General features: G+C 42.3%; 5 protein-coding genes across 31 annotated transcripts in view; 3 read left to right on the forward strand and 2 right to left on the reverse strand.

Annotated features, from left to right (window-relative positions):
* LOC114641503 (tripartite motif-containing protein 16-like) overlaps positions 1–22,885 on the reverse strand; it is a 1,283,323-nt gene that overhangs the window by 1,013,116 nt on the left and 247,322 nt on the right. The gene's annotated exons all lie outside the window — the stretch shown is intronic.
* LOC114652539 (tripartite motif-containing protein 16-like) overlaps positions 1–22,885 on the reverse strand; it is an 837,738-nt gene that overhangs the window by 687,253 nt on the left and 127,600 nt on the right. The window lies entirely within an intron of this gene.
* Positions 1–22,885, forward strand: part of LOC114652414 (tripartite motif-containing protein 16-like) — a 1,097,043-nt gene that overhangs the window by 429,676 nt on the left and 644,482 nt on the right. The window lies entirely within an intron of this gene.
* The window catches only part of LOC114643026 (tripartite motif-containing protein 16-like), a 1,170,030-nt gene that overhangs the window by 229,801 nt on the left and 917,344 nt on the right, over positions 1–22,885 (forward strand). The window lies entirely within an intron of this gene.
* Positions 1–22,885, forward strand: part of LOC127527845 (zinc finger protein 184-like) — a 579,825-nt gene that overhangs the window by 167,565 nt on the left and 389,375 nt on the right. The gene's annotated exons all lie outside the window — the stretch shown is intronic.

Consider the following 22,885-nt stretch of genomic DNA (forward strand, 5'->3'; position numbering starts at 1 on the left):
GCTGTTCATTTGATAAATTAACCTAAAAATATAACGGATGTCACTTTGCTCCATGTCAGTATATCCTGGGGTGGTGTGTGAAGGACGCTTTACACTCCGAATGTGTTGGTTCAGGTTTCAGTTTTGAGTTCAGCACCTTCTTCTATCGATACCCAAGACAACGTTTCTTCACGTCGTGACTACAAGCTGGAGGCCACAGGAGCTCAATAAACTCCAACAGCAGGATGGACGATTAGAAAGCTCTGCTTTGAGAGAGTGTCAGCTACACAAAGCTTAGGCTTCATTTACTTGACAGAAAACTCCAAAAAGCAGATGTGGCCCCTTCTGTACCCCCACCACTGAAGATCAAATTTGACCCCTCTCTACTTGGCGTTGGTTCACTCTGCTTGGACTTTCTGTATTTTATAAGTTTATGTGTCATTTATTGGCCATACTCTTTTTGCATTTCATTCCATTGATGTTCTCAAATATGCTCAGTGGCAGAGGTGACGTGGACAAATAGTCCATGGCTGGAATTTTTTTATTTGTAAGAGCTCCAGTCTTGACATTAATTTGCTTTAAATTAAAGTCATACCCATCTTCTCGTTTGAAAAAAATGATGGGATATTGCAAAGCATCGTATGACCTGTGCGTTTCTGAAATATGCTGCAAGCCTTCTTGACGTCTTTGAAGGACAATGTCTCTGGTGCCGACATGTTCTCCGACCAATACAACTGCCACTTCATTAATGGTAGGTGTGTTAAATCTTCACTCATGCTCATTAACTGGAGTTTTATCTGCTCTAATGATTAATTTGTATTGATCTGTCGCCATTCTTTCGAGAGCGGTTTTGAACATTTTCACTAACGCATTATGTTCATGCATAATTTTTTGGATGTCAAGAACAATTTCTTTGTTGGTACCAGGAATTGTATCACAACGTAATGTTGCTTCTTCGTCTTCATTCCCAAAAAAACACATTTGGAGGAATTTGTGGCTCTCATCAGGCAACGGCATTAATGACTCAATTCTGTGATAGATTTGCCCCCGTATTTTAAATGTCGGCATAAAGCCAGACTCTTCAGTAGCAGCCGTGGTGCCAAAGGATGTCATCTGAAAACACAAATTGTATTTCCTAATGTTCTGTAGAAAATGAGTTGAATGTGGATTTGCGCCAGAAATAAGAGACAACAATGGTTCAGGTGGATGGCTTAAAGGTGTTAATTTCACCTTGCTGTCTAAACAACACATCCCACGTGATTCAAATTTAAACTTCTTTGCTTGGCATTACTGATAGACGATGTCCACTTCTCCTATTGTAACTTTTGGATGTAGGCAATAATCTTTTATAATTGAATCCCTCCATATACAGACCCTGACGGCTGTGTGACGTGGTAGCCTGTGAATACTGCATCCGTCGAATTCGATTCTGTTCAGCACGTTGTTCGGGTGTTTGTGAGGCCCTCAATTGTGATTGTCGTATACGTTGATAAGCGAGCCTTCTCTCTCGATCTGCTTCTGTCTCACTTTCTCTGTGTAACCTGACTCTTTTTGTCGATGTTGATGGTTCCTCAAGTTCCCCAATAAATTTTTTTTGGGGGATTTGCCCCGGTATTTTAAATGTTGACATAAACCCAGACTGTTCGGTAGGAGCCGTGCTGCCAAACGATGACATCTGAAAATACGAATTTATTTCATAATGTTCTGTAAAAAATCACTTGAATGTGGATTTGCGCCAGAAATAAGAGACAACAACGGTACAGGTGGATGGCTTAAAGGTGTTAATTTCACATTGCCGTCTGAACAACACATCCCATGTGATTCAAATTTAAACAGCGCCTCCTAGTGTCCACTTTGTTCTTACGACCCCTTATCACTGAAGGCGGTTTACAGCTCAGCAGAGTTAAAAAGTGGAAAGAAGCAAAGCTGTTTTCTTCATGTCTTCTACTATCAAGTACTGGGTATTAAAAAAAAAAAGTTCCAATGTGGCAGTTTTGTCTGTCTCTCAGCGCTGGAGTCCAGAGCGGAGGACTGGGAGAGGGAGACTCGGGGTGCACTACGTAATACGTAATTTACATATCGCGTGGTCATACGTAATTTCTGTTTCAAACACGAAAACAATTTTATATATATAGATGAATTACATTCCAATAGGTGGTGCACTGCAGATGATAACGCTGAGGTCCACGCTGATCACTTATATTTGATCCCAACTTATTAAATGACACATTCCTTTGACATTTCTGTACTTTGTCTTTATTTCTTGAGTGACAGAAGTAAATATTAGGGCAACGGATGTTGGAAATTGCTGCTTTCTTGCCCAGGGTGTTATCAACTCTGAGAGGTTGTACTTGAATAATAATAATAATTCTTTATATTTTTATTGTGCTTTTCTCACTAGTCAAAGCTCTTTTACACAGTGAGTGGGGAGCAACTTCAAACACCACTGATGTGCAGCATCCACCTGATGATGTGATGGCAGCCATTTTTGTGCCAGTATGCTCACCACACATGAGCTATTAGATGGTGAAGTGGTGAGAGAAACAGTTAGCTAATGAGAGACAGGTGATGATTAGGGGGGCACAATGACAAGGCCTTGGAGGGCAATTTAGCAAAGACATCTTCATGGAGGACACACAGGGATCTTTAATAACCACAGAGAGTCAGGACTTCAGTTATACACCTCATCTGAAGGACAGCACCATTTATACAGCACAGTGTCCTCGTCACTGCACTGGGGCATTGGGATCCACATTCAGACCACCAGGTAAGCCCCCTATTGGCCTCACCAACACCTCTTCTAGCAGACACCCAAGCTTTTCCTAGATGGTCTCCAAACCGAGTACTGGCCAGGCCTGAATATGCTGAGGTTGTGGTAGATGACCTGATCTGAAGTGCATGTGGTGTGTCTGCTGGCTACAGAAGAGCAAGTGCAGCAGAAGTAAGACCCCCTTGGTTGGTAACTGGCATAAAACCAAATGTTAAACGAGCCTTCATGTGTCTCAGAGACATCTGTACATTTGTTAGTGCTGGTGACAGCGAGTCCCAGTGTGGGACACTGAGAAGTGACAGACTGGAGGGGTCACTCTTATGTAGTTAAGTGGAATGAGTCTGAGGTGGGCTATTACAGCGGGACTGGCATCAGGGCACCACTTATACCCAATTGTGTGACTAGGATCTGTGTGTGTTAATCGTAGGGTGCAGGAGTAGACGAGCCTGTTCAACAGACGTGATTAAGTCTCCCAAATCCTGAGATAAAACGACTTGAATAACCAAGAAAATCTAAAAAACTGTGAAGGAGCCGAGAGCGGCGAGCGCCTGCTGTGTGTTACGTGTGTGTGTGTGTGTCTGTCTGTCTGTCTGTCTGGTGTCCTGTCTCTTATCAATTTTTAAGAATTTTTCATATTTCTGCAATTCTTGTGTCTATTAATGAATCCTATGATTCTGTTTCGTAGACTGAGTGGTCTTCAGTTACCTTAAGAGAGTCTAACAGGTGGGGTCTTTACTCAATAATCTGATAAATTACTGGCATGGACAAAGAAAAAAACAAAAATTCATTATTTGAGTGGATTAACATCAGTCAGTCGATTCTCCTCACCAACAACATTCACACAACTCTGATAAGCAGGAGACGAGAACTTATTATGGGATGGACAATTTGACTAATAAAGAGGACTAACATGGACTCTGATGTGGACTTCAGTATGTAATATGTGACGATGCCGGCCCCTCCAGACTCCCTCTTCCCACATAGGAGTCTGTTGAACCAACACCATCGATAGTTATGACCAAGATGAGCGGACAAATCTCATAGAAGTTAGGGGATGGTGGAAAGTGCTCGAGTGCTTTTATTGAAAAACAGTCAAATGTAAAATCTAAAGTGTCCACATGTGCAGTGTTCTCAAAAAAAATCACAAATAAATCCTTAAAACCATTGAAAGGTGGATATAAAATCCATAAGAAATAAATCCATTAAAATAGAGGTTACAAATGCAGGGTCTCTCGTCACGTGATCTCAGCCCACCTCCTTCTGTCTCCCCGGCTCACCCATCACTCGTGAGACTCTGCAGCACGAACTCCTTTCTGCCGCCCCCCATCTTGGCCGCCCCCACACTGCACAGCCAGGCCCTCCGAGGTTGGCACTCTGTTTGTGTGTACAGACCACTCAGAGCCGTTTTCCACAAGTGAACTCTGTCTGCTTTATTCTAACTGTACATTACAGTCCACTGCCAACAGGACTCTCAATCTGTTTATATAGTGTCTGCCACTAGGTGGCACCATAACCCTTAACAGCCCCCTTCTTCTGACTTTGTAGTCCAGCACATTCTCTGGTGTTAGTTATTTACACAGAAAAACTTTTTGCTATTTTTTTTTTAACTCGAACATTTCAAGAAAGTGAACAAACATAAACACATCCAGTAAATATGCAGAGGTCGAGTGTTTTCGGCGGCTGAATCCGTCTGCCGCTGCGTGTGTAGTGCGAGATGTCAGATGTATTCTCAGTTTTCATCTTCCCTGTCTGTGAGATGGCCGCGCTGTCGGTTTCAGGCTGATGCTCCGGCTGGTCCTCCGCTTTGGCCTCGGTCGGCATATCTTGACGTGGTGCCTCGCTGGGCTCTGTGTTAGCCTGAAACTTTTCTATGAACGTAGACTCGGCGGGACTGAGGTCCACTTGGTTGCGCCGGTACAGAGCTCCGTCCACATCTACCAGATAGGAGCGTGGGGCTACCTGTTGGAGGCAAGTTCCCCGTCTCCATATGCCGGTTCTGTCTCCATGAAGAGGCTTCATTCTTATGCTTTGTCTCATGTTCAGCTCGGGAAGGTCTCTGGTAGTTTTATCAAATGATTGTTTTGTGACTTGCCTTTTAAAATGCAGCTTATCATGGACATCCATAACTACACATGGTGGAGCTGGTGTCCATGCCCATAGATGGCGTGTTTCTACACAGCAATATCGCTTTCCATGGGTCGTTACCCGCATGGTTCGCTCGTCTGCAAAGGCTTTTAACAATTTTCACCGCTGATTCTTTGCCGTTGGCTTTAGGGTACTTTGGGAACAAAGTAACGTGCTCGAAACCCCACTCCCGAGTGAACTTTGAGAACATAGTGCAAGCAAATTGCGGACCCATGTCCATAATGACTTGGTCGGGCTGGCCGTACCTGGCCAATTGAGCATTACATCTCTTAATGGTGGTGTCTGCTGATAGGCCAGGCAATAGTTCAACTTCCCAGAAGTCTGAGTAGTGATCAGCCATCAGCAGAAAGTCCTTTCCTGCTTAGCTAAATATGTCCATACTCAGAATTTACCATGGACGTGTGGGGAGTGGATGTGACATCATGGTCTCTTTCTGCTGTTCGTGTGCGTATTCGTTGCACATGGTGCTCTGTCCTACATAGTCTTTAATCTTCCCGTGCATATTTGGCCAAAACAGTGTCTCGCATGCCTGTGTAAGGCAGGCTTCTCCACCTATGTGGCTCCAATGTATGCGCCATAGCATCTCTGTACGTAGTTGCTTTGTAATAATTACACGCTGGCCTTTATAAAGTACCCCGTCCTGTAGACTGATTTTGTCGCGGTAGGCCCAATACTCCCTAATGGCCACGGGTGTTTCCACCTTCATGTCGGACCATCCGTTCAGCACCACTGACTTGAGGATTTGGAGGTGTTTGTCACTCTCGGTGGACTCTTTGATTTGTGACAGACACTGTTGCGTGACGTTCACATAGTCAGCCTGGTTTATGTCCTCCATGTCGTTCTGTTCATTGTACATGCTGGACATGTGGTGTGTGTGTTCCGTGAGAGCGTATCATAGCTCTGCTCAGCGTGTCGCTCACATACATAATCAGGCCCGGTTTAGATGTTACTTCCAGAGCGTAGTTTTGGAGTGAGAGTAGCATACTTTGAAGTCATTTTGGGGTGCTAAGCAAAGGTTTGTTAAAGATTGTGACTAGCAGATTGTGGTCAGTTTCAGCAGTGATCTCCTCACACCATACAGATAGCTATGAAAGTGGTGGCATGCAAACACAATGCTTACACATTCCTTCACGATCTGAACGTAATTCTGCTCGGTTGCGGTGAGAGCTCTGGAAGCAAATGCTACAGGCTGCCCTTCCTTTAGTAGGCAACAGCTGAGGCCATTCTGACTGGAGTCACTCTGTACTGTTATGGGCTTGTTAACATCGTAATATCTTAGTGTTGGCGCCACAGCGATAAGGTGCTTGACTTCATCCACGGCCTTCTGGTGCTTCAGCAGCCTGCAGTGCTACTGCGTGTCTTTATCCAGGAGCCTGCGCAAAGGCTCACACACCTCTGAGAGGCGGGCATGAACTTCAAGAGGTATGTAACAAATCTGATGAACCTTTGTACACCCTTTGAATCTGTGGGAGCAGGCATGTCTTTTATAGCTCTTACCTTCTTTGGTTCTGGCTTGAGATCCTCAGCTGAGAGTATTTGTCCATGAAAACGAACTTCGTTCAGTTTAAACTGCAGCTTGTTGATGCTCAATCTCAGCTTCACTTCTCTGCAGCGGTCCATTAAGGCAATTATATTGGCGTTGTGGATGTGAGTGGCTTCCTCCAAAGAGTCTCCACAGCCCACTAGAAGTATATCATCTGCAATCGGCTCGACACCACGCAGGCCAGCTAATAATTCATGTTGTTTTCTTTGGTACACCTCAGGAGCAGCTGACACGCCAAAGGGTAGCATGAGACAGCGCATTCGCCTCCATGGTGTCCAGAACGTTGTAATTTAATTTGTAGGAAGGCGTCCCGGGCATCCACCAATGAAAAATGACGGGCTTTGGGCAGCTTATAAAGGACATCTTCGAGTGTCGGCATTATATAGTGGGACCTTTCAGAGCTTTGTTCAATGCCTTTGGATCAATGCAGATTCAGATTTTCACAGGTTTTTTTACTATGACCATGTTGCTTATCCATTCCGTGGGGTCAGTCACTGGAGCTGGATGGGCATCCCCTATGTGTTTGTCCATTTGGGCTTTGACAGCTATCCTGAGGGTAACTGGAACATTGCGCGGTGAGCATTGTACTGGTGTGACAGTCCGATCCAGGTCAAAGTGTACTTCCCCAGGGAGATATTTGATGGAATTCCTGAATATGTCCCGGTATCTGGTGGTAAGTTTGTGTTCGGTCAGCGTCTCTGTGATATGACCTTCTAAATTATGAAGTCCTTCTGGTATTGTGATGTGCATCAGTCCCAAACACTCACATGTTGAACCTGATAGGAGCAGATTTTGATTTGCTTCAACTCTTTCAATTTCTAGCTTGTGACTATGTCCCTTTATCAGACATTCGGTGCGGAAAAGGCCCACAGACTTCATCACCTCCCCCAATACAGTTTTAATCTCGTCTGGCTAGGAATTAGCTTTACATTGGGTGCTAGCTTACGTTTATCCCGTAAACTTTTGACATTGCACGTTACTCTCTAGTCCAGCTGGCAACATTGTCAGGTGTCTTGGAGCTGTAGGTTGGCAAACCACTTTTTCCCTCTGGAGCTGGGTGACCCCGTCATACTGGTGGTGTATATGTGTCCATCAGCATCGTCGTCCTCCTGCTGTTCAAGCTCAGCTTGGGTGACTACCGTATGCAGCTGACGCTGGTCTCGTTTCGCTTTAAGGCACACCATCATGAAGTGGTTGAGAGTCCCACAGAGTCGGAAGACCTTGCCAAAAGCTGGGCACGTGGCTCTTCTCTGGTTTTGTGTGCTGCCATAGTACTTGCACTTGTCAGCACTCCCGGGGTTGCTCAGAAGTCATGACTTGGTGGACTTGAGTGTACCTTGTTGTGCTTGCTTTCAGATGTCTGCTGCGTTAATTATGTCATTCGCTTTAGCCTACGTTAGTAGGCTAATCAGTTTGTCTTTCAACTGTCCATAATCACACGTTACAGCTTTCTGCCTTAGTTTAGTTACAAATACGTCTACTGTCTCACCTTCCTATTGCTTAATGGATCCGAAGACAAAGCGCTCAAATGTGACATTCTTTGTCAAATTGAAATGCCTCTCGAGGGCAGTCAAAATGGCAGTGGAGTCCTTTTGCTGTTCCTCCATCAAGTGCAGATTGTGTCAGTAGACATGTCGGCACTCACTACCCATTATTCATCTGAGGGTGGCTGCTTGTACATCTGCGGGTTTCTCATGCAGTCCGGTGGCTAACATAAAGTCCTGAAATTCTGCTTTAAAGATCTCCCAGTTCATAGCCAAGTCCCCGGACATCTTCATCTCGACTGGAGGTGCTATGGTGTTTGTGTACATGGTTGCTTGGTTCTAAAGTACTTTCCAAATGGCTTTTCAGCTGAATATGTGGTTGATTTATCGTAAAATCTGCGCGGTTAAGGTTCACACTTCTGACACCATGTTTGTGTGTACAGACCACGCTGAGCAGTTTTCACAAGCGAACTCCGTCTGCTTTATACTAACTGTACGTTACAGTCAACAACAACAACATTTATTTCTATAGCACATTTTCATACAAAAAGTAGCTCAAAGTGCTTTACATAATGAAGAAAAGAAAAATAACAGACAAAATAAGAAATTAAAATAAGACACCATTAGTTAACATAGAATAAGAGAAAGGTCCGATGGCCAGGGGGGACAGAAAAAAAAAAAAAAAAAACTCCAGAGAGCTGGAGAAAAAAATAAAATCTGTAGGGGTTCCAGGCCACGAGACCGCCCAGTCCCCTCTGGGCATTCTACCTAACATAAATGAAATAGTCCTCTTTGTAGTTAGGGTTCTCACGGAGTCACTTGATGGTGATGGTCATACAGACTTCTGGCTTTTAATCCATCCATCATTGTTAGAAAATCACGGTGCTTTGAGTAGTTGTGCCACCACCAAAAGGACACCGGAAAAGGAAACAGAAGAGAGAGTAGGGGTTAGTACAGATTTTGAATGAATAGTTATTATAATGAATTGGATATACAGAGGGGCGGCACAGTGGCGCAGTGGGTAGCGCTGCTGCCTCGCAGTTGGGAGATCTGGGGACCTGGGTTCGATTCTCGGGTCCTCCCTGCGTGGAGTTTGCATGTTCTCCCCATGTCTGTGTGGGTTTCTTCCGGGCGCTCTGGTTTCCTCCCACAGTCCAAAGACATGCAGGTTAGGTGGATTGGCGATTCTAAATTGGCCCTAGTGTGTGGTGGGTGTGGGTGTGTTTGTGTGTGTCCTGCGGTGGGTTGGCACCCTGCCCGAGTTTGTTTCCTGCCTTGTGCCCTGTGTTGGCTGGGATTGGCTCCAGCAGACCCCCATGACCCTGTGTTTGGACTCAGCAGGTTGGAAAATGGATGGATGGATATACAGAGTATCAGGATTAAATTACAGTGAAGTTATGAGAAGGCCATGTTACAGTAATGTGTTTTCAGCAGTTTTTTAAAGTGCTCCACTGTATTAGCCTGGCGAATTCCTACTGGCAGGCTATTCCAGATTTTAGGTGCATAACAGCAGAAGGCCGCCCGCCTCACAACTTCTTTTAAGTTTTGCTCTTGGAATTCTAAGGAGACACTCATTTGAGGATCTGAGGTTACGATTTGGAATATAAGATGTCAGACATTCCGATATATAAGCCGGGGCGAGATTATTTAAGGCTTTATAAACCATAAGCAGAATTTTAAAGTCAATCCTGAATGACACAGGTAACCAGTGTAGTGACATCAATACTGGAGAGATGTGCTCGGATTTTCTTTTCCTGGTAAGGATTCTAGCAGCTGCATTCTGCACTCGTTGTAATTGATTTATGTCTTTTTTGGGTAGACCTGAGAGGAGTGCGTTACAGTAATCTAGTCGACTGAAAACTAATTTCTCAGCATCTTTCAACGATATAAGAGGTCTAACTTTTGCTATGTTTCTTAAGTGAAAAAATGCTGTCCTAGTGATCTGATTAATATGCGATTTAAAATTCAGATTACAGTCAACAGTTACCACTAAGCTTTTTACCTCCGTTTTGACTTTTAATCCTAATGCATCCAGTTTATTTCAGATAGCCTCATTGTATCCATTACTGCCAATCTCTAAGATTTCAGTTTTCTCTTTATTTAACTTGAGAAAGTTAGTATTCATCCATTCTGATTACATCTTGCCTGAAGAAGGGGCCTGAGTTGCCTCGAAAGCTTGCATATTGTAATCTTTCTAGTTAGCCAATAAAAGGTGTCATTTTGCTTGGCTTTTCTCTACATTCATAATGGCTAACACGGTACAACACCCTAGTACTACAGAGATACAAGTTAGAAATTGTGTTAGTGAATCAAGAGATTCAACTGCCGACAGGCCTCACAATCTGTTTATATAGTGTGTGCCACTAGGTGGCAGCATAACCCCTTAACAATGAGAGCAGAGGTGACAGTTCTATAAAGTTTAAGGCTGTTCAGTAAACAGACAGATAGATAGATAGATAGATAGATAGATAGATAGATAGATAGATAGATAGATAGATACTTTATTAATCCCAAGGGGAAATTCACAAAAAAACAGTCAGTAGTGTTCGCCTGCATTATGAAGACGTTGTCCGGCGTGTTTTCTTTCCTCGCACGGCACTACAGATGTTTTGTATGAAGTGTTCCCCGAGCCAGTTGTTAATCGCTACGAGCTTCGAGTTCCTCTGCTCTGAGAGGAGGCGCAGGTCGCGATCAGCACACAGAACACACTCACTTCATGATATTCCTGCTGTCTGAACATTTAGAATGCTAAAATGAATACTTGATATCATTTATATAATGAAATGAATTAAAGCGTTTATTAAATATGTGGGGGCACTGTGGCGTGGACATTGCGCTGCTGTCTCGCAGCAAGGGGGTCCCGGGTGTCCCCTGCCTTGAGTTTGTGAGCTTTTCTGCTGGGTTTGCTCGGCATGCTTCAGTTTCATTTCAAAGTCATGTAGGTCGTGTAGTTTTGTTCTTCTAAATTGCCCGCTGGTATAAATGTGTTGCTCGTGTTCACCCTGCGATGAGCTGGCGCCCCGTTCAGATTTGCTCCTGCCTCGCGCGATGCTTTCTGGGATGGGCGCAGCCCTGAATGGATGGCATAATTAAACATGAATAACGAGGATTTTTAAAAGTTCCGAACACTCCGTGTCCTCAGTTTATAGCTAGTTTTAATTTCACAAAGACGTTTATCGTGTGGTGATTGGATATGTGGAGAAAGAAAAAGGAAGGATAAGAACTGGGGGTTTGGTATGTCAGATAGAGACAGCACTCCTGTAATAAAGAAATCCCACTGAGAAGAACATCCATTGAATTCTGTGTTCGTGACTCCGACCACCAGCTCACGAACCCAACATTTACACGATATTCCAGTTAAACCAGTGCGATACGCAGTCATACACCCAGCTTAATGGAGCCTCATCACACCTGCCATAAAGAGTCTCTACACTGGACGTACACCTGGGGACCTCCGAGGGAGCAGCACAACTGCCACACCGCGTGCACCCCTGCCCATGTTTAATACACGCTTTAATTCATTTCATCATTAAATGATATCAAGTATTTATTTTAGTATTCTAAATGTGCAGAGAGCAGAAATATCATAAAGTGAATGTGCTCTGTGTGGCGATCACTGTCAAGAATAAAGTGGAGATTTTAACTTTAATTCCGACATACTTGTTTCTTTTCTTCACTGTGTCCGTATTTATTTATTTTTATTTTTATTTTCTTCTCCGTGGCCCTAATACCCTTCCGCCCGCACGTGTTTAGTGCGGTAAAAGGCGGAGTGGTGACTCTGAGGGTAGGGATCTGCACTGGCAATCGGAAGGTTGCCGGTTCGAATCCCGTAAATGCCGATAGGGACTCTGCTCTGTTGGGCCCTTCAGCAAGGTCCTTAACCTGCAATTGCTGAGCGCTTTGAGTAGTGAGAAAAGCGCTATATAAATGCAAAAAATGATTATTAAAAGCCCAGCAGCCCTTCAGAGATCCCCGTGAAGAGCAGACAATCCGTCCATTGCGGTGCTCGGCGCCGACGCTGCCGTATATCTGAGCTCAAAATGACAGACCTGCATGTTGAAGTCAAGTTCAGTGACAAAGTAAAAGGTAAGGATGTTATTCTACACAGTTGTAATTATTTTACACAGTCCTCGTGTTTTATTTTACAGTGCATATCATTTGTTTATTTCTCGTTCTTTTTCAGCTCGTGGCGTATTTGCTAAATCATTAATTCTAAGAGGTAACTTTGTTACAGAATACAGAGTTTAACTTCTGAACCAAGAAAAACTAGAAAACCAAATCCTCTTCTTTCTTCCCCGTCTGAGGCTCACATACAAATGGAAGTCTTACTGGTAGCTCGATGGTTACTGTGTTTGTACTGGGATGTACAGATAATGTACTTGATTGACGTTACCAGATAGACAAAGAGCGCGTTTGTTTTTGTCTCCTTTTTTGTAGTAAATGACACACCTCATTATTCTTTGCTTTATTTATCTAAGTGAAGACATGACTTGTGGCTCTGGACGATGAGCTCTTCCTTGGTGACACACACACTAGAAAGAAGGACACGCTGAGCCCGTCATGTTGGACATGCAGTAGCACAGCGGAGGGAATTTGTCTGCTGCTCTTGTGGATGATTTTTAAATATAACTCGTATTACTAGGAGGCAGAGGCACAACTGAAACTTGGTGACAACCTCAGACATTTGAAGAAACCAGTAATTCATTTTAACAGACAGACAGACAGACATTTTGGCGAGTGTTTCATTATTTCTGCAGGTGAATTCTACTAACAAACCATCGCAGTGCCTTAATGCTGAGAGCCTGACTTTAATGATCAGACCTGCTGAACCGGGAGATTTGAATTATTGTGACAAATAAATTAAATTACATTTACTGTGAAAGTCTAGAAATTATCCTTTAACATATTGGACAACGCTTTACTAAACATGAGTTAGTTTTTAAAATTATGTTCCTAAAAGTTTATTTAAATATCTGAAGTGACTGTTTTGTTTTTTTGTATAACGGTACATAATTACATTGTTGGTGACCTAAAAGATATTTTATTCACAATAATATAAGGGTGAAGCCTTGTATTTCTACAAGATGTATTGTGTTTTTCAGATCAGTCGTGTAAACCTGAACTGGAGTGGATATGAAGTTTTGATATTTCGACTTAACTTGTGACCTGCAGCTCTGACTGTAGACACGTCATTAGAAGTGAAGGTTTATTGACTTCCAGCCATTTCACTCCTTTCAGACCCCACTTGGCTTATCTGTTACTGTAGATATTGGATATCATTTCACTTACACATGTATTCAGTTTGTCTTATTCTCAAACAAATCAGATTAGAGTGGCTGAGGTGTTGCCTGAGTTAAATCTTCACAACTCTGTGAACATGAATACAGTTTATTAAACTTGTTCACTCTTTGATTTTCAGGACTACATCTCTGAATATTTCTTCACTGGGCCTTCTGTACATAAAGATGTGGTTGTTGTTTTTAGTCACAACTTTCCTTTGTGTTTCAAACTGTAAAGCCTCTCTACCAGCACTTCTCACTGCCAATGTGAACCTGCAGCTCTCACATATTCTGTTTCTCTACGCCGGTGGGCTGTAGTTTCATGTCACATAACATCTCCTGGACCACTCAGGACCACCTCAAGCAGGCTAAGGAGCTGATCACTGAATATGAAAATGGAACGACTCCTTAAGGATTCTCCGTCGTGGTTTGATTGTCTTTTTACAGGGCACATCGAGTACCGACGGTCAGGGGACTCTGTCATTGAGCCATCGACTCTCGAGAAGCCAGCAGTGCAAACTCCGAGCTGCAGATCAGCATAAAAAGGAGACCCTGCTGGGCAGGCAGGACTTGGGGGTCTCAGTGTGAGGTGGGATTACCGGCACACTCTGTTACAGTGTCATGGAGAGAGAGTTGTTAGTTTGGATGTTTGATGGCTGACATTACAGTGCGATTTCATTTTGAAGGCTGAGTGACAGGATGGGACTTCTAAGGTCAAACAGATTTAGAGGGACATGTTGGGCGACTGAATTCTGTTACTCTGAGGAGAGCAATCTGTGTGTGTTGGTCAAATATGAGGGTTATGAAGACCCTCAAGCTGAGAGGACTACTTTGGGCCAACTTAAGGGTCTCCCACGTTTCACACAATCTTGACAAGCAGTGTATGGATCTTATGAGGGATTATCTGATTTATTGTTACATATCTAAGGACATCTCTTTATGACGATAGTAAGAGATCAATATATGTTAGTATGAATAAGAGAAGAGGTGAAGAGAGAAAAATCTAGAATAAAAGTAATACAAACTGGTTATAAGTTAGTGACTGAAACCTCATTTGGTAATTTAAAACCTTGTATAGCTTGATTTATTTATTTATTTATTTGTTTTCCTTTTTGTTTGTTTGTTTGTTTGTGTGTTTCAATCACACTTTTTGTAATTCAGTCTTTGGAAAATTACTTGACACTTTAATATAGAAATAATTGTCATCAATTCTCTCCTTAGGAAAAAGAAATCAGCCAAACAAAGTCACAGAAGATGAAGACGGAATATCTGGTGGTGAATCTGCTTCTGTGGTAAAGACACCGACATTCATGTGTTTATTAGCTAATGTTTAACACAATATTACTTTCTATAGATGAACATATAAAGTTGCTTGAAGAAAAGTTTAAGACCGCGGTCAAAGAAGGAAGTGTCTGCTCTCCTGAAACACTTTAATATTTTCTTAATTTAAGTGAAAGAAATGTAAAAGATTGTTTCTGATACAATGTTTGCAGATTTGAATATGTGCGGTTATTTGTGTTTCTCCCACCTACAGTGTTCTTAACGACCATACAGCAGTAGTGAGACTTTATCACATATTATGGTGTTGTTTGTCATGTTCAGTGAAATTCTTGCTTGCATGTCTGAGTAATAAGCGACATGTCACTGCTGACACGCCGTCTGTGTGTATCTGTATATATATATATATATATATGTGTGTGTGTGTGTGTGTGTGTGATAAATATATCAAAGCAGATGTTACCTAAAGAGATTTGGTATAATAGCCAGTTATTCATTGAATCCTGACTGATGATCTTATCTAGAGGTTGTCTCTTTCCACTTAGTCAGGTTATTTTAATAGCTTTATTACCTTTGGTTTTAAACACATTTACAAATGCAGATGCTTTCTGTTGCATACAATATGAGAGCGTAAAGGTGCAGTTTGTCTCAGAAAGGCGTTTATTTCCGAACCCCTAATCCCACCAGAAGCTCACCCTCTCACCCCAAACACTTTACGTCAAACCAGAACACACTCTCGTCAAATGTACATATTGCAAACATAACACCCCCCCCCCCCCCCTCCACACCAAATACAGTGACTCCCAGATAAACATAACATGAGGTCTGAACTTTCAAAAGTCATTGAAACTCTACACAAGTCTTTTTTTTCTCTTTTGTGTTCTTCTTCCAAAACCCAAATGCCATTCTAAAGTCTGCTTAACTGTGAAAATCAGTAAGTAAGTCTTTGAACCTGGCTGGGCGAGTTCTGACACATTCAGGTCTGGAGATGGGTTCAGTTGCAGGTTGCAACACCTCAGGGTCCTCAGTCTTCATAGATGATCCTGCAGCTGAATCGAGCCACTTGGCTGTAAAACCTGAAGAGTCACAGCTCGGCTCTGGGGGTGCAGGTACCTTGCGGAGGCGACTTGCATGCCATCGGGAACAATCAGCCAAACAAAATGTGGCAGGTCCTAGTTGGCTCATTACTTTTAAAGAAGAAGACCAAAAAAGATTTCAACTTATGTTCTTAATGTGGCCTCCAGACCCTGACCCAATCTGATACAGTTATGTATGGCATTTTCACCCGGTGTGACCTATCAAAGTGTTGCTTCATTTTATTCTGGCTCTTGGACACCCTGTTGTGTGTATGCATTGCAGTGGGCAAAGCTGGTTGGGCACTCAGACAATCCAATGGAAGCTGAAGTTCACGACCAATCATAAGAGCTGCAGGTGAACTGCCTGTAGTTGAGTGCTGTGTAGCTCTGTAGTGAAGAAGTGTCTGGAGAAGTGAAGAGAGAAATGTGCATCCATCTGCCAAATGTGCTCTAATGTCACTTTTTAAAGTTTTATTTAGCTTCTCTGATGTTGGCAGAGAGTATTTGTCAGGAATGACTACCTTGTTTACTGCCCTTAGATTGACACAGATTCGTAGTTCCCCTGACTTTTTTTTTTGCAACTATCAATTTGGAAATCCATGTGGCAGCATTAATAGGTTCTATAATTCCAGCCTCTAGGAGGCATTGCAGCTCAGCAGATACCCGTCATGGAAAGCCAGTGGGATGCGACGTGGTGGCTGGATGACAGGAGGCACAGTGAGATCTAGCAAAGGCAGAGAGACAATACAATACAGTTTATTTTTGTATAGCCCAAAATCACACAAGAAGTGCTGTAATGGGCTTTAACAGGCCCTGCCTCTTGACAGCCCCCCAGCATTGACTCTTAAAGAAGACAAGGAAAAACTCCCAAAAAACCCTTGTAGGGAAAAAATGGAAGAAACCTTGGAAAAGGTAATTCAAGGAGTGACCCCTTTCCAGGTAGGTTGGACATGCAGTGGGTGTCAAAAAGAAAGGGGTCAATACAATACAATACACAGAACAGAACAAATCCTCAGTACAGTATAAAAATAAAAATTGTACAAGTACAGAGCAGAATTTAACAGTAGATGATATCACATAATATGATTTGGATTTGTTTAGAGTCCTGGAGACCTCAGCCATCAAGCTGCCTCCACATTTGGCCATTCCACAGCTGAAACATTGCTTGGCCAGCCAATCCGATGAAAGGATCCCTCTACCCAATGATTCCTGTGATCCTCCATCAGGGATGACTTTACCTTAGGCAGGTAAAACAACTTGGTAGGTGGGCCAAGTGCCACATTTGAGTACTGAGAAGAGAAACAGAATATGTGAGGGACAGAGATGCAGACGGTACAGTTAATCTAGGAAGGGTGTGCTAAACTGAAGTCGTGAGGATTTGAAAGCTGAGACCGAAGGGGCATCTCTTATAGTAGCAGGTAGACCATTACACAGTTTAGGGGCCCTGTAACTAAAAGCTCGACCTCTCATTGTTATTTTATTAATCCTTGGAGTCATAAGCAGACCGGAATCTTGAGATCTTAATGTGCGCTCTGGTTTGTAAGTCATGATAAGTTCAGACAAGTAAGCTGGACCTTGGCCATTTAATGCTTTATATGTTAAAAGAAGGATTTTGAAATCTGCCCTAAACTTAACCGGGAGCCAGTTTAAGGATTTAAGAACTGGAGTTATGTGTTCATATTTTCTTGTTCTTGTAATAATTCTTGCAACCGCATTTTGGATTAACTGGGGGCTGTATGAAGAACAGTTTGAACATCCAGTGAACACCGCATTGCAGTAGTCAATCCTACTAGAGATAAATGCATGAATTAATTTATTTAGAAAGCGCCTTAATTTCCTAACATCTTTAAGATGGAAGAAAAATGATTAGGACAACTTTTGTAATATGCACTTTAAATGACATGCTAGAGTCAAAGATAACTCCGAGATTGCGGGCTGATTCAGTGAAATTAATGGGGATTCCAACTGAGTTAAATGATGACCAAATATTGTTATGATCAGCGTCATTTCCTCCAACAATTAACATCTCTGTTTTATCAGTGTTTAAACACAAGTAGTTCTCATCCATCCACTCCTTTAATTCATTAGCACAACTAATTAAAGACAAAATTGGAGAAACTTCATTTGATTTAAATGTTTGGTATAACTGGGTATCATCTGCATACGAGTGAAAATTAACATGATGTTTCCTAATGATAGATCCCAGTGGAAGCATGTACAGTGAAAACAGTAAAGGTCCCAGTACTGAGCCCTGCGGGACACCATATCTTACTTCTGTGTATAATGATGGAGTCCTGTCAGCACATTTCTGTGCGTATTGGAATCAATTTGATAAATAAGAACTAAACCAAGCAAGCACAAATGGTTTTCCTTGTTTACACTCGACTTACTCAAAGTATCTATAAATTTTGAAACAGAATTACACTCTAGATGTCGCATTATCTTTGTTTTAATCTGTGAGTGTGTTGGCAAGGGCAGGACTAAATCAAATGTAGTTAAGTAGTGTTTGAAAATAACTTCATTTAATGAAGTAATATTTAAATTTTGAATTTCAACTTTGTAAGTTATAATTAATGTGTAGTTATGATTATGAGTTCGACCTTTGACAATCTGACAAAATTGTACTGAATTTAACTAATAAGCAAAGCATTTGCTAAAAGTGTCAGTTTCCACATCAATGTGTACATTAAAATCCCCCTTCAATACTACGTGTTCATAATTTCTAGCCAAAAGATAAAACGTTGCTAACTTCAGTCATGAACAATGAATTTGGCCCTGGTGGTCTGTAGACTAGCACTATAATTGTGTTGGAATCTGTTTTAATATTTAAAATATTAGTATGTGAAGTCGCCTAAATGTTTAGACGTGATTTGCATTTTGTTACAATGAATTATTCCAAGGCCTCCTCCTCAACCTGAATCTCTAGACTTATGAAGGAACAAGTAGCCATCTGGTGACACCTCAGCTAAAGAACAGTGCAGTGGCGGCTCATAGCTAAAATTAGTGGGGGTGCTGCTCCAGAAAATTTTTAGCCTATGTTTTAAAATTGTGTAAAAGGAAACAAACACGTATAAAAAGAAAATTTATTCAGAAATTGAAAAAAAAAAAGAATCAAATAGAATAGCTGGGAGCAGGATAATAATCTAATTCTACACTTTATCACATTCAAGAATATGGTACACGGTTTTTAAGCACAACACACACGGAGTAAAAAAAAAAAACACTACCTTCCACCAGCACGCCAGGGTCGGCACTCCGGGAGCAACAGTGCTCTCTCTCCCTTGCAGCCTTGCGTGTAGCTTCCTGTGTGCGCATGCGCACAACAGCCAAACACCACGTCGCTGGAACTGTGAAGCGCACAGTTCTATACAAAGATTTTTGTATCTTTTCATAAACTGGGGGATGGCTACTGACATTAAGCTTAAGGATTATATATTGTACAAGTATAAAGAAAGAATTAAAGAAAAAAGGACTCATTGTATTAAATGTTATCGATAATATCAAGTGGAAATAGGGGGTGCTGCAGTTCCACAGTGCCTATACACGAGCCACCACTGGAACAGTGTCACATTTACTAAGCCAGGTTTCAGTGAGAAGACACAGATCAGATTTTGTACTTAATATAATATAATTTACCAAAAAAGCTTTACTGCCAAGACAGTGAATGTTCAATAAGCAGCATTTTAAACTGCATGCTTCTTTCTGAACTGGTGATATATTTTTTATTTTAATTTGAAGTAAATTTTTATTACAGATGCCCCTGCTGGAGGGTCTGGTTTTATCCCTTGGTCTAATTATACACCTTATTTTTTGGTTATCAAGTAATGTAAGGTTTGCATCAAAACTAAATTTACTGGATGGCCCATAGTAGGGATTATGGGTAACAGATTCAGGAAAGTAACAGGTGGGAGAAACAACAGCCTGTTATTTAAGATCACATGTCTCTGGCCTGGATGGAGCTCTAATCAGTCAGCCAGGCAATTTTGCTGCCAATATTTTGGGATAATACATAAGATCCCCTCCAGTTAGGATGAAGACCTAATCTGGATAATGTTAATCTCTTTTGAAAAATCCAGGCCTTTCCTAAAACTCATTGTTCACAAACGCTATGCTTTTATTTGCACACCAAGTTTCTAGCCAGCAGTGAAGGGAACGCAATCTGCTATAAATCACATCCCCTCTATATAATCTTGGTAAGGGTCCAGATTCAACTAAATTCTGACATTTTCTTTTAGCTTTGGTATATAGAGAGATGAAGTTCCTCTTTAATACCTCAGATTGCTGTGAATAAATATCATTAGTGCCGACATGCAGCATTAAGGTAGATACTTCATCATTGGTGATACGGTCCAATTGGGCCTGTATGTCAGAAATCTTCACCCCAGGGAGGCATTTAATATTAATTGCTGGTTTAACATAGTTTGAGGGGTCAGAGGGACTACATTTTGGCTTCTTAGACTCCCATCTCACTGTTACCCACTTGCCCTGTGGCTGAAGTGGTGCTGCTGACTTCGGCCGCACACTGACTACTGTGGAACCTGGAGTGACTGAAGCCGAATCAGAAGTAGCTGAATTGTCTAAACAAACTGAGTCGATCCAATTTTCATTTTGCCTAAATCATCACAGCAGGTTTGGAATTCATCCATCCATCCATTTTCCAACCCGCTGAATCCGAACACAGAGTCACGGGGGTCTGCTGGAGCCAATCCCAGCCAACACAGGGCACAAGGCAGGAACCAATCCTGGGCAGGGTGCCAACCCACTGCAGGACACATACAAACACACCCACACACCAAGCACACACCAGGGCCAATTTAGAATCGCCAATCCACCTAACCTGCATGTCTTTGGACTGTGGGAGGAAACCCATGCAGACACAGGGAGAACATGCAAACTCCACGCAGGGAGGACCCGGGAAGCGAACCCAGGTTCCCAGGTCTCCCAACTGCGAGGCAGCAGTGCTACCCACTGTGCCACCGTGCCGCCCAGGTTTGGAATTCCACTCCCAATAACACAATAAGCATTCAGGAGTAACAGGAGTTCCTACCATGCACTCCATCACAATGAAGGATCCCTGGTCCAAGCCCACCAATTGTCTAGTAAAGCACAGGCCAGTGACCTCCTCCTCCAGGCTCCAGGGGCTCAACCAGCTGGGGTCTTCTGCAGACATGGCCTTCAAGGAGGACTGACCCGTCCAAGCTGTCCTCCACAAGTCCAAGATCAAACAGGACTTGTGCTGTGCTGGCATAATTTTAAATTAGGATTTGGGTTATTTAGATGCTCAGCCCCTTTTTATTACATTTACATTATTTAAGTTCAATTGTTCAAATGAATATCAGGTTAGCTAAGCAGTGCAGTTCTGTAACACCCGCTGGCCCCCTAAGCTCCTGTGATGCTCGACCGCCTGCTGGGTGTCTCTCCATGAAGTTATTCAACTTGACTTTTCCTGTCTGTGTTCCCCTCTTTTCAGCTCTTTGCCTCTGCTTACACCGTTTGGACTTCTTCCTATTCATGAGCACTCGTGCTGCCCACCTCTTACTAGAGCCCCCTGTCCTGATGCTAAGACCTTTCACACTCTAATTCTGTCTTACTGAGATGATTCACTGACTGAATATTATCTGCCGCTAGTTCTTTACTCATTCAGGAGCAGACGTTGTGTTTTAGTGAACTCTCACACCGCAGTGACACACAACACTTCACTCGTCATCAACTTCAACATGAAGTCAGCCCGTCAGTCTCCGTCTCCTCTCTCTTTGTGATTTTCGTCTCTCATTTATTTATAAATATTATTAATGAGAGCAGCGGCCCCAGTGCGGACCCTGAGGGACACCACTTTTAATGTCACAAACTCGGAAAAATGTGCCCTGCACATTAACCCTTTGTTAACAGAATTTAAACCAATTGGTCCCACTGTTCCCCGCCACTCTTGTACACAAACAGAACCCAGACTGATCTTAACTTTTAATGTCTTTTAGATGAAAGTGTCTCCTAAGAGAGAAAATGTAAATGTAAAAAAATAGAAATATTTCCAGCGCTATTAAGAAATGGATCCTCAATACGGAGTGTTATATCTTCAGATCAGACAACACAGGAGATGTGACCAGAGGTGCTGACAAGTCAGAATGTCACAGATAAGCACATTTGACAAATGTCAGTCATCCTTATTGTTTATTAACCAAACACCAATGGGAGTTTATTTTACAAAATGTAAACAATTATAAGATTTGTATTTTGTTAATACATAACAATTATTATAAAGATTAATTTAAATAAATGTTCTTTTCCCATAGAGTATCTTCCATAACCTAACAAAGCCTCACTGTCCTTAAAGGTAATGACAATATTAAGAAATCTGCACTAAATATCCATTTGATCAAACCCAAATCTTTCCTCCCCTCAGCCTTGCCATTCATTTAATATTGAGAGTGGCCACTAGAGGGGGCAGTTTGGCTACAGAAGAATCAGCTCAGCTGTCAGCTCTGAAGGTCATGTGACTGTGTGACCGTGTCACCTTTATTTTGTTCTTAATTCATTTAAATCTTGATTAGTTGTAGATATAATATTTAAAGTTCTTTATTTCAGGTGTTTTATTCTTGTGTTTTTACTTTCTTCTTATTTCTTTTACACTGCACTGTATTCTTTTCTCCCCCCTTTCCCATGTGTGTAATATGGCAGGTGTCCACTAGAGGGCGCCACTGCACTTCAGTCCCACCCCTCAGTCCTCCTGTTAAAGTCTCCATTCGTCTGACTCTCTGATTGTTTCTCATTCTCTCCTTTCTTGTTTCACTGCTCAGGATTTCACTGAATGCTTTCTGCTTTTATCTTTTAGATTTCCTTTTTGTATAAATTGCTGTGTAATATTTAGAGTGGCCACAAGAGGAAGTAGTTTGGCGACTGACCAATCAGTGACCCCTTCTGTCCATTCGCTGTCTTTCTTATCCGCGTTTTAATTTCAGGTTTGCGGACAAGGTGGGCCAACCCTGGACGGGGTGCCAGTCCTCTGCAAAGCCACACATGTGCACCGATGTCAAGTGTGTGCCAACTGACCAACAATTCATTTTGTGAAGATGTTGGAGCTTTCAGGGTACCAAGAGTGACAAATCTGGGGACAAGGAGGAGGTGCAGTTAAAGTTTAATGTGACATCAACTAAAACACCAAACTCTGTCAGTATGGTTGATACAGCTGATATTCAGTGACACTTGGGGGGCTCAGTAGATGTTGGGGTGTCAGCCTGAAGGACATGTGGCTGTGAATCAACAGTGACCCCTGCTAGTTAGACTGGTATTTGTAGGTCTGAGGTGTCTCCGCCCCTCATTATGACAAACACACC

Source organism: Erpetoichthys calabaricus, chromosome 5, assembly GCF_900747795.2.
Source record: "Erpetoichthys calabaricus chromosome 5, fErpCal1.3, whole genome shotgun sequence".
Lineage (NCBI taxonomy): Eukaryota > Metazoa > Chordata > Cladistia > Polypteriformes > Polypteridae > Erpetoichthys > Erpetoichthys calabaricus.